Source organism: Sander vitreus, chromosome 18, assembly GCF_031162955.1.
Source record: "Sander vitreus isolate 19-12246 chromosome 18, sanVit1, whole genome shotgun sequence".
In the NCBI taxonomy this organism is placed as follows: domain Eukaryota; kingdom Metazoa; phylum Chordata; class Actinopteri; order Perciformes; family Percidae; genus Sander; species Sander vitreus.
In genome coordinates, this window is record NC_135872.1 from 2097828 (window position 1) to 2110327 (window position 12500).

Genomic DNA, 12500 nt, shown 5'->3' on the forward strand with positions numbered 1-12500 from the left:
GCTGAACTTTGGCCTACTTTAGCATATAAACATTAGCTCACTAAGAACCTGGGAACCACAATCCCAAACTGTTTGATTTTCTGTGTCCTGAATTGTTTACCTAAAGTAAACTTCTTTGACTTTTCATGCACATCATGTCTTTTTTAAATATTGTTTTTCTAAAATTATACTTAAAAAAATCCCAATATATCGCCTCACGCACAGTATCGAAATATACTGTAACTCGTGTTACTGAGATTGTAACGGATATAATATTACCGAAATGTAACTAGTAATGCATTATATTACTGCGTTACAGCAAAAAGGAATACATTACGTTACTCCCAACACATAGTACAATCACTACATAACAACAGAGGAGTGACAGAGAAAACAATTAACAAGCGACAACGTACATACGACAAATATAACAGACATGACCTGCCAGCTGCATGTCGTAGCTCCCCTTCAGGGAAGAGGAGTTTTGGGAAAAGTCAGGGCTTTATTGGAAGTTTAATAATGATATTTGTGTGGTCCAAAGAACAAGGAGGAAGTTGAAAGTTTGAGCCACACCATCTGGAAGCAGCCAAGAAAATAAATGAGTTTAATAGGATTACGTGACTGGGACTCTGAAACAACGCCACCTAAAGTCCCTTTGAGGCGAAAAACCAGAGGTGAACTGGCTGGAACAGAAAGAGCTCAGAACCAATCCTGCAGATTAAAGAGTACAGCGAGGGAGCTTCTTCCTGACTTCACCTCATGTTTACTGACCAGCAGATTAATCCCGCTTCCTCTCCTCCCGTTCCCCATTTCCTCCGCCTCCTCTTTAATCCAAACGATGGATAAAAACCCGACACCCCCTCCCCGCAGTATCGGCCTCCACCAGACCACATCCTCCCGCTCTTTATCGATTCTTTCAGAACCGTTTTAACCGTCCACATCCTTCTGTTATTTATCCTCTTCCTCGCTCACACACTCCACTTCTCAGACGTGAGTGTGTGTGTGTGTGTGTGTGTGTGTCCATTCTGCAGCACATTAGAGGCTGTCTTCTGTAAAAAATAAAGTCTCGCTCTGTTCCACTTGGTATCTCTGCTGTATCAGCAAGTTCAGCTAACACATACAAACCACACACACACACACACACACACCTCTCTCCCACATGCAGCCACTTACAAGCTTCTTACTGATGTGAGACAACTTCACACACACACACACACACACACACACGCACACACACACACACCTCTCTCCCACATGCACTGACTGTAGTTTACACCGTTTGAAATGACGACAATCTTTTGATATCTTCTGCTGCTCGTGTCATTTTCAGAGGGCTTCTCACCCAACATCTCCACTCAAAACTGTAACAGCTGTGATAAAAAAATATCGACTTTCTGTCCGTTGAACCATAGAAGTGACTCTGAGAGGAACACACTTCACTGATTGGCTCATATCGATCCGTTCTGAACCCATCAAGTGCTTCAGTCATCATCTAAAAAGGGACTGCAACTCGTATAACAGCAGCACAAACGCTGATATCGTTACTCTTCCATAAACATTCTTCCTCATCCACATTCTCATCTTTTCAATAACTGACTAAAATGTGTCTGCAAAAAATAAACAATAGACATTACTTGTAATTGGAAGAAGTACGTACACTTATTCTTACTACTCTTATAATGTTACCACACTGCACATAGCTGTACATACTGTACATATCTGTCTATATATCTATTCTGTTTTTCTTATTAAATATTCTAATACACTGCATATATCTATATTATTCTTACTACCAGTATAATGTCACTGCTACTGCATTGCACATATGTGTACATGTTGTTCATACATTGTTTATATTACATAGCCATATTTATTCTGCTCTTATAACACTGCACTATATACATCTTGTCCTGCATATGCACCACCTGTCTATACTTGTATATCACGTTGCACTTTTCTGCTTTTTTTGCACTTCTGGTTGGACGCAAACTGCATTTCGTTGTACTTGTACTCTGCACACTGACAATACAGTTGAATCTAATCTAATGTAATGTCATCTAAGTGCAATACAAAAGATGCAGATTCCAAAGAAACGTCCTTGGAAAAGATCCTGAAAGATTCATTTCTGTTTTAAAGTGAATCTAGTTCCTGTTGCTGATGGCATGGTACAGTATATCTCTCACCCACCATGCATACTGTAGGTATTTGCAATTAAAACATCTTGCTGGTTCCACTAATCATTCACAGCCGAGGCTGAATTATGATCGCAGCGAGCGTGTGGGAGACGGTGGCAAAAAAAGGGTTCAGATCCAAAGCCAGAGATTTACAGATGGATGGTACTGATGGAGGCTGAGATCAGCCACCTCCACAGCTTATCTGTTAAACCACATAGTGGCACCTGGCTGGAAACACACACACACACACACACACACACACACACAGAGACACACACACACACACAGAGACACACACACACACGCACACACACAAATACACACACGCACACAGAGACACACACACGCACACACACAGAGACACACACACACACAGAGATACACACACACACAGACACACACATAGAGACACACACACACACACAAACACACAAAGAGAGAGAGACACACACACACATTCACACACACACACACACACACACACACACACAGGATGGTGTGTTCCACCGGCGAGGCGTGCTGGCAGAGCAGCGGCGTGGAGAAACACGAGCGACCAGAGAGAGAATGACATGGCAGCTGGAGACATTGTGCTGCTTCTGATTGGTAGAGGACTTCTCCGTGCCGCTCTGCGTTACATTCTGACACACACACACGCACGCACACACAGAGACATATACACACACACACACACACACACACACACACACACACACACACAGAGACATATACACACACACACACAGAGCGACACACACACACACAGACACGCACACACAGAGACATATACACACACGCACGCACACACAGAGACATATACACACACACACACGCACACAGTGACAACACACACAGAGACACACACACAGAGCGACACACACACACACACAGACACACACATACAGAGACATATACACACACGCACGCACACACAGAGACATATACACACACACAGACACACGCACACACAGAGACATATACACACACGCACGCACACACAGAGACATATACACACACACACAGAGACATATACACACACACACAGAGACATACACACACACAGACACGCACACACAGAGCGACACACACACACAGACACGCACACACAGAGACATATACACACACGCACGCACACACAGAGACACACACACACACACACACACACACACGCACACACAGAGACATATACACACACGCACGCACACACACACACACGCAGAGACATATACACACACACACACAGTGACACAACACACACAGAGACACACACACAGAGCGACACACACACACACAGACACACACACACAGAGACATATACACACACACACACGCAGAGACATATACACACACGCACGCACACACAGAGACATATACACACACACACACACGCACACACAGAGACATATACACACACACACGCACACACAGTGACACAACACACACAGAGACACACACACAGAGCGACACACACACAGACACACACACAGAGACATATACACACACACACATTACACGTATATAAATAGAGATATGCAGATTGAGCCAGAGTGTGCCACACTTGTTTCCATGTTCATGATTAACTAGCTGACCTAGTGATGAAACTAGTTTGGGCGTTTGCAGGCTCCCAGGAAGTGCGCTGGGTTTTGACATAGTCCGACCGGGGATTAACAGCTTCTGTGTCCGTCACGTGATGCCCTCCGGCCCCCACAGACTCACACGGAGAAAGAGACGTCTGTAAATCAGTGGACACATTGTTTTGAGTGTATCAAGTTACAACCCCACTGCCAAAAGGTTTTTGGTCGTTAACTGACGCTGGTGGCTTCGCTTCGTTGTAGATCGGCTTCGTTTCTTGTTGTCCTCAGCTGCTGTGGAGCAGCGTTGCACATGGAGGGAGAGAAGAGAGGGACGAGAGGAGAGGCAGCGCTGAGCATGGGAAACCTTGATAAGCTTATCAGAATGAGACGTCATCCGAGACGTCATTGACGCCCCCCCCTTTTCTCTCTGTCTCTCTCTCTCTCGCCAGCAGTGGCAGTAGCCTCCTCGTGCTAACCGGCTGCAAAGTGCCACCAGAGGGGAAGCCTCCACGGGGAGATAAGGCAGCAATTCTCCACCGTACGCTAAAGCTAGCTAGCGCTGTTTGACAGCTCATTATCATCCATCCATCCATCCATCCATCCATCCATCCATCCTTCCATAAGATCCACCAGAACAACACATCGCTGCTGCGCTTCATGCCATGAACAGGTTTGTCCACGTTTTGTTTCCAGGAACAGTGTTTTTCAGACTAAATTATGTTGCAACATGATTTTTTTTTTTTTGGAGTGACGTAATTTCTCTCACTTGTGTCCTGCTCAACAGCCATAGTTAGAGTTATTATGTAAAACAGCTGGAGGCGACTCCAGAGGGGACGATGACAGATGTAACTGATGTTGGAGCTTTGAACATGAGAGTTTTCAAACTGCTAAACAAGCAGGCAATTAGAGGAGACATGTGTAAGATACATTTAGACTTACAGGATACCAGTACGTCCATTTTTCACAATAAAATGGCATGCTTCAGCCACTCCGAGTTCAACCAACCCAAGTGTTCTTACTGTTTTCTATTATCAGTCACTTTCGTGCACCAATTAGACATGTACTGTACATGTATGAAGATCCACACATAGAAGAAACACCCTGCGAAAAGACCGGGGAAACTGCGCCAGACCGGATGTGTCCAGATATGACCGATAACTGCAAGCGGTGTCCAAACATTGGCACAGTTACAGTATTTTTTAATCAACACATTTCACTCGGAGTCCTGCAGGAACCCCGAGGTTCAGCAACCATGGCTCAAAGGCCACGTTCACGTCGCTAAACGTTAAAATGTGGCCTATATCAGATTCCAGTGTGAACTGTTTGCGGTTTCGAACTGACCCGCATGCGCAAAAGACCGATACCAATGACATCAGACGCAGCTGCACTAACGTTAGGGAGGTTATGGAGGAAGTCAGCATTTTGGCTTTTATTTCAAATTGTTTGTGTAATGGCAGCCGTGACATTAACGAGCAGGTGCTGAGGAGGAGGAGGATGAAGAGACAGAGAGACAACATTGGCTATTTTGGCCTTTTGCGGGTTTATAGCTGCAAATTCACTACAGAGGGTGTAGTGGTAGTATCTCCCCGTACTCTAATGAGGTCTAACACCTCCCTCTCCCTCCATTGACTTGCTCCATCACTGTTCTCCATGCTGTAGGCCTAGTCACGTTTTACATGTTACTGTCTGTGTCCTGGACTGACTCCCGCCGGCGCATAATTGTGACAAATGTCGATGTAGATTGACGTAAAAGTCGCATCAAATCCGCCTTGGTTGTTCACACTGCGGCAACGTTGAAAAAAACTGACCTGGGTCCTGATTCAGGACCACATATGGAAGTGGTTTGGGCCGCTTTTGCCTGCAGTCTGAACGTAGCCAAAGAGTAAAAAACTGTTTCACAGCAAGCTTCTGTGTTAAGCATCAGGGAACACTGGTTCTAACCTTCATCCAGAGCGGCTCCGCTGACCCAGATGACAGCACAGGGAAACCAGCAATTTCAAGACGGACTCGTGAAAGGTCGGACTTCCCAGATCACCTGGTCAGAGGTCACAGAGCAACAACGCTGGGACCCGCTTCGGTCCCCGGGCCATGGGACTGGGAACCAAACCATTACACCCTATAATTCATCTGTCAATCAAATCCGCGCTTGATGCCAATGTCCTGTCACAATATTGCAGGTTTCTGCACAACACGATGGCGTCCCCAGTTTGAAGGACATATTTAAATAAGCATGTGTCCGTCTGACACTAGAATGTGAATCGACAGATCGAGCTAGCCTCGCCGCTCCTTGGTGTGAACTGTTGCACCCTGACTGTCATATAACCAGTTAGTGCCGGTAAGTCTTTTTCTAGGCTTCTCCAAACTTTCCAAACTGCGTCACAGCATCTTGAGAACAGCAGCATGCTGGGAGTGTAATGTCAGGCTGACCTAGATATATAAGTCCTTATTTGGCATACTTTAGATTTACATTGACTTTATTACATATTTGTTCTGTGTATGATTTCCATAGAAACTTTAGGCTGGAAGGACGGGTTGGTAGTATTCTTCTCAGTTTATAATATTTATTTATATAGGAAGGATAATCACAGAAGGGTATATGTCAACGTTATATATATATATATATATATATATATATATATATATATATATATATATATATATAAGTCCAGGTGTATGTCTGCAAACATGGACTCAGATCTTTATTATTATATAAAAGGTCTTAGTGTGCATTCACACCAAGGCAGTCCACTGTGTGCAAAGTGCTAAGTGACCCAATTCTGATGGGGTCGTGTGTGTGTGTGTGTGTGTGTGTGTGTGTGTGTGTGTGTGTGTGTCTCTCTGACAAATGCCTGCTATCAATTATTTAACCAGACACCTGGTATCATTCAACAAACACAAACACATAATTAACAGAAGGACTGTGTGTGTGTGTGTGTGTGTGTGTGTGTGTGTGTGTGTGTGTGTGTTTCAGCGTTCTGCAAAACATCATTTGGCTGATGGGCACTTTACGCTCTGGTAAAAAAATAAACATGCACGCACGCACGTACACATGCAGGACGATTTGGTTGGGCAGAAGGGAAGTGTGAATGAGCCTTTAAAGGCAGCAAAAAGTAAAAAGAGAGCAGAGAGAAATAAAGAGAGGCACACAAACGCAGACAGAAAGTAGAGCAACAGCGAGATAAACGACTGAACTGACTGAATTTGTTCTTGTGTTACATCTCTGCTGGCCTTCCCCTCGGGCTGCTGCGGTATAAAACCCCCCGTTAACACAAACAGCTCGCCTCTCACTGGCAGATTATTCTCAGTCTGGACGCAGCTTGGTCTGTTTGCTGAGATGTTTGGGAGGAATAATCATTAGTGGCCGTTTGTTTGCCAGAACTCTTCGGTACCATGAACTGATTCTGCAACCTGCATCCACAGCAAATGCGAGGTTGTAACTTTGGGTTTAACATTGAGGGGGTTGAGGTCTCCACCTGTCTAGCCAGAACGTTTGTTTCAACATTAGGAGAGACATTATAACCGGGGGTGTCTGGTGGTCGACCCCTAGGACATTTTGAGCATCAAACGCTTCACTTCTTGCATTTTGGTGAATTGTTCTGCAACAATGTGTGCTTTTTCTGCATGCAAATGTCTTTATCCATGTAAATATCATCACTATTAATTAATCAATCTCCTGTGTTTTTTCTTTGTGAAGATTCAAAACATTGCACGTGTTTCGGGATGGTTTTGTTTTAGGAATTATGCATCATCTGAACAACAAATATTTGCCTGACATCTCGGGCCAGGGCCGGGCTCAGGCCAAAATGTTAAGCCCGTGCAGGGCTCCAACTACTTGGTGTCGGATTTTGTCTCATCTGGGCAAGCTTTCCTGTTTTTCTGTTGTCTTGATTTTACTGTGCAAAATAATTAAATAAAATACTAAAACAACCAAACAAATACTGTGACGGGGGTGCATCAGAGTGGACGTGAGCAGCTGTAACTGCTGTTAACAGTAATGGTTGTATTGTGGAGCGCGGTGCTCAGTAAATCATTTAGCGCTAGCGGACTAGCAGAGCTCCAGAGCTCCAGAGCTCCAGAGCTTTATCTGATCTGGCCTCGGGGTCTAACGAGCTCAAATAACACTTGATCTCCGGATTCGGCCGTTAAAATAAAGCTGTATTTACATCGGCAGTGTCCTGATGCACCGGCTTTCTGAACCAGGGAGTTGTTTTTTTCTTCAGCCTGGACTCTATTTTCCCATGTGTGTAAGTGACTGATGATGGGGACAACAATCTTTAAAACTGCTCCAGTATTAAGCGAGAGAAACAAGCTGCAATGTAACGTTAAACCGTCAGTCTGCGTCCACTAAAAGAACAGTTTCTGCCGCCGACAGCCTCAGATTATTATTCTAAGTGTCTGTACCTTAATGTCTTAATGTTGCCAGACACTTAGAATAATAATCTGAGTCTGTCGGCGGCAGAAACAGAACTTTTAGTGGACGCTGACTGACGCTGAACATTTGCCCCAAGTGAAAAGAAATGACCCTTCAGTAGGGGCTTTCCGACCGGAGGGTTTCTGCAGTTCTTAGAACTAAACGTTCCTTTCTTCGTCGTGTTCTGACAGGAAACATTTGGGGATTTTTAAGCTCCTCTGGCCGCTGTATCGTACTGTTTTAGCTCCTACTCCAGAGCAGGGTCTTCTCCCTTTTCCTAGGTGGACTTGATTGGTCGAACTTATAAGTCCCGCCCACTGCCATCTCAGAACTTGCAGACAGAGCAACAACAGGACATTTTTAACAGTTTTCACCATCTTATTCATCCCTAATTTCACTTCTGACAACGTTTTAGGCGAGAAATGACCTGTTTAGATTTCTAATATAGGCAGTCTTGTGAAAATTGATGCTGAAATGACATTTTGCTTCAAAGTTTTCGGAGTTGAGAAGCTCCATGAAGTGAGGCGACAGCCAGCAGGCGTCTGCCCCGGCCGCTAGCTCGTCGCTGGGCCAGTCCTGCTCAGACACCTCGCTGTGAGCTGGAGGTCTCTCAGACCGCTCTCGTTAATAAGAGGCTTTTATTTCGCCGTGTTCGTTTGTTTAACACATGTCCATCATGAGATTAACGGGAACCTGTGGTTAACATTTTGGAGTTAAACTCCACAAGCGCGCGCGCGCGCGCGCACACACACACACACACGGTCTTTTTCCAATTCCAGAGTCACACAACTCAGCAAACATTGTTCTTGCTCAGGCTTAAACTTCTGGATATTCGGCAGCGTTGCCTCAACGGACCGAATGGCTTCGCTCACGTCTTTCTCCGCCGCCATTACAGAACTACAACTCAAACTAGGGCACGACCTCGACGTCATCGTTCTCAGCCACTCCCTCTGTTCGCTGATTGGACCGCCAAATATTTGACCGGAGAAAACCCAAGAATATACTGCAAACCCACACGGAGTACTGAAGGGAAATGAAAATTAAGCAGAAGTACGTAGGAGGGCGGAGCCAGGCTAGGTCAATAAACCTTGTGTATATGAAGTTATATATACCTAATTTTTCAGTTAAAAAAGCTGAAATCAGAAATAATTTTGACTAATATTAGAGGAATGTATGTTGATGGATAATCAGAGACTGGTGTACAGTATGTCAAAGTTTAGTTTTTTTCAAATGCTAGAATATTAAATAAAGACACTCTAAATATAAAGAAAGTAATGATCAGTAATTGTACTTGCGGAGAGCGCTGCAGGGAAGCATCCACGTGACTTTTGGATAATTTGGTTTAAAAAGAAACCCATATTTCTGTCACGGTTTGTCAGGAATGGCTTGGACCCAAATGCAGTTTAGATGATTTATAAAACAAAAATGAAGTACAGACCAAAAGTGTCCAGAAAGCAACAGGACAAAAACTAATGCCAGAACAAACAGAACAGGATCTCAAAAACTGGAACTCAGAGACGAAAGGTAGACAAAGACACGAACACACTCACAGAACATACAGCAACCAGAATGAACAGCAACAGAAACGTAATGCTCCCACACAAGACAAAGACAACACAGATACTAAATACACAGGTTAACAAGGACTAACAAGATACAGGTGACACAACAGGTGGAACAAATCAGGGCAGAACAATCAAACAGGTGGGAAAACAAAAGACAGGAAGTAAGCTAAACAGGACAAGGGAGACAAGACAGACTTCAAAATAAAACAGGAAACAGAACAGAACAGAACAATCATGACAAAACGGGTCATTTTTGATCCGAGGACAACAGGAGGGATAAAAAAGGTAATCTTGTTGAACCCCCTGAGCAACAGGAGATTAACATCTTCCCCCGGTTGGAAAATCTCATCAGAGAATCCCACTCTCTCTCGCAAAGCCAATTAACCCCAAACTCATTAGCAAACTAGTTTAGGAGCGCTTGACGGACTGATGCTGGGCTGAAGACAGCTGCTGCAACATCCGACTCCAGCCCGTCTGCAGTCTGAACCCAGAGCATCCATCAGCGGCGCGGATCCACCCCTCTGATAACGTTAGCGTTACACGCTCCCACACAGACGGATAAGATAACCCCAGCGCTCCCTCTGGGTCCAAACTGATTGACTTTAATTGTCTTTTGAATGAAGCTCACTTCCTGAGAAGAACTGGAGGAGAAGCAGCTTCAGAACCTGCTGCAGAGGACGGCTGCTTCATCCGTGTGGAAGTCGTTTTTTCTGAACTGAAGTCAGACTGCAGAAAGTAAATGGGAAAAACGGTTACCGTATTTTCCGGACTATACGTCGCTCCGGACTATAAGTCGCATCAGTCAAAAAATGCGTCATGAAGAGGAAAAAAACATATATAAGTCGCACTGGACTATAAGTCGCATTTATTTAGAAATTTATTTCACAAAATCCAAGAACAGACATTTAATCTGGAAAGTCAAGTTATTAAACTACCCAACAGCAGCCAGAACAAGGGGCTGAATACGGTAGGTGTCCTCTATGTTAACGTAACACATTAACAGTTATTAAACTACCCAACAGCCCCCAGAACAAGGGGCTGAATACGGTAGGTGTCCTCTACGTTAATGTAACACATTAACAGTTATTAAACTACCCAACAGCCCCCAGAACAAGGGGCTGAATACGGTAGGTGTCTCTACGTTAACGTAACACATTAACAGTTATTAAACTACCCAACAGCCCCCCAGAACAAGGGGGCTGAATACGGTAGGGTGTCCTCTACGTTAACGTAACGTAGCAGCTCTGTTGACGAGCCTCTCCCAGCAGCACGTTGTTCAAGCACCCATCTGTGGACTCCTTCCTCCAGCTCTGGCCATCTGGATTTCAGCGCGACTAGCTTTCTTTGTTTTCTTCATTGCAGTAAGACTAACCTTTTCTCCAGTCCCTCACAAGTTTCTCTCTCACTCCAAACTCTCCTTCTGCTGCTCGATTACCGTTTTCGGCTGCGTGTTTTACTACCTGCAGTCTCCTGCAGCTTCTTTTCTTTCTCAGTTGTCTTTAGGAGCAGCGTATAGTCCTCACAAGCCTAGAGCGCCTCTCGCGGCTGTAGACGGTAATGTTTTCAGCATGAAATAACATTTAAAACATGTTACATTATATATATTTTGATATATAAGTCGCAGGACCAGCCAAAGTATGAAAAAAAGTGCGACTTATAGTCCGGAAAATACGGTACTCGTAATATTTTCAAGTATTGATGTTCCACGCACATTTACACTCCATATCATCCACGTTATCATGAAGATTAAATCCAGTAGTGCTATTGTGACTGACCTGTACTGTGCTCTTTATTAATACAGGTTTTTCTTCACAGGACGACTTGAAGGCACTTTTCAAGCTTGGTGTGTTTGGAGAGTTCAGTTTTTGAAAACTGAAATGTCCAAACACAAGGAGCACTTGAGCCATTTTGTTTCAAGACTTCAGGAACTAAAGGCCAGCTCTTTTTAAGTTCAAACGTAGCTGAGATATTATGTACAGTATCTCACATTTTATTGTAAGATACTGTAAGTGTAACAATAACCCTGAACATCCCCGTAAAGCTCCAAACACAGTGAATGAGAAGCAAGGCTTTATCAGAATCCTGTTCCCTTTGTGACTTTGAATCCCAACAACATGATGTGGAAGTGAGACACAGCTGCACCGCCATCTGGTGACGAGACAACATAAACCACTGTACCAACTCAGACTCATCAAACTGGCCTGAGTACATCTATACTGGGGTTACATTTAAACATAACAAAAGAGATGAGAATCATTAATCAAGCTAATCAGGCTCCATATTTGCATCTTAAATGTCATATAATAGTACTGTAGTTAAAGGGTACCTACCTATCTGACAGGCTCAGATTAATATTCTAAGTGTCTGACAACATTATGAAAAGGATTTCTAAGGAGGTCGACCTTTCTGTTAAAGAGTAAGATCCTTTTTTTTTTTAAACATAAAAACATCCACGAACATTTGCCAAACCCACCAGACTCCATGTAAATAAATAGTAATTTTAGCATCGTAAAACACACTTCATTCAAAGTCGACAGAAACAAAATAAAACTATGAAAAAGCGTTTTGGGTCGTCTTTCAACTTTTCCAAACCATCACAACTCTAGTTTTGGTTGAAATAAACACACAGTTTACTGATTTACATGTGAAAATATGTTGGCTCTATACACACTAAAAGTACTGTTTTTTTAAATGGAGTCTGGTGGGTTTAACGCTAGCGACTTCAGAGCTGTTTCTGGTTAAACAGAAAGGTCTCAAAGAGGTTTTAAAGGTCTATCTCTGTAGGGATCCTTTCATAATG

The 12500-nt window shown here is 43.8% G+C and overlaps 1 protein-coding gene across 1 annotated transcript in view; it reads right to left on the minus strand.

The window, feature by feature from the left end:
- The window catches only part of pex7 (peroxisomal biogenesis factor 7), a 55224-nt gene that overhangs the window by 35653 nt on the left and 7071 nt on the right, over nucleotides 1–12500 (minus strand). The gene's annotated exons all lie outside the window — the stretch shown is intronic.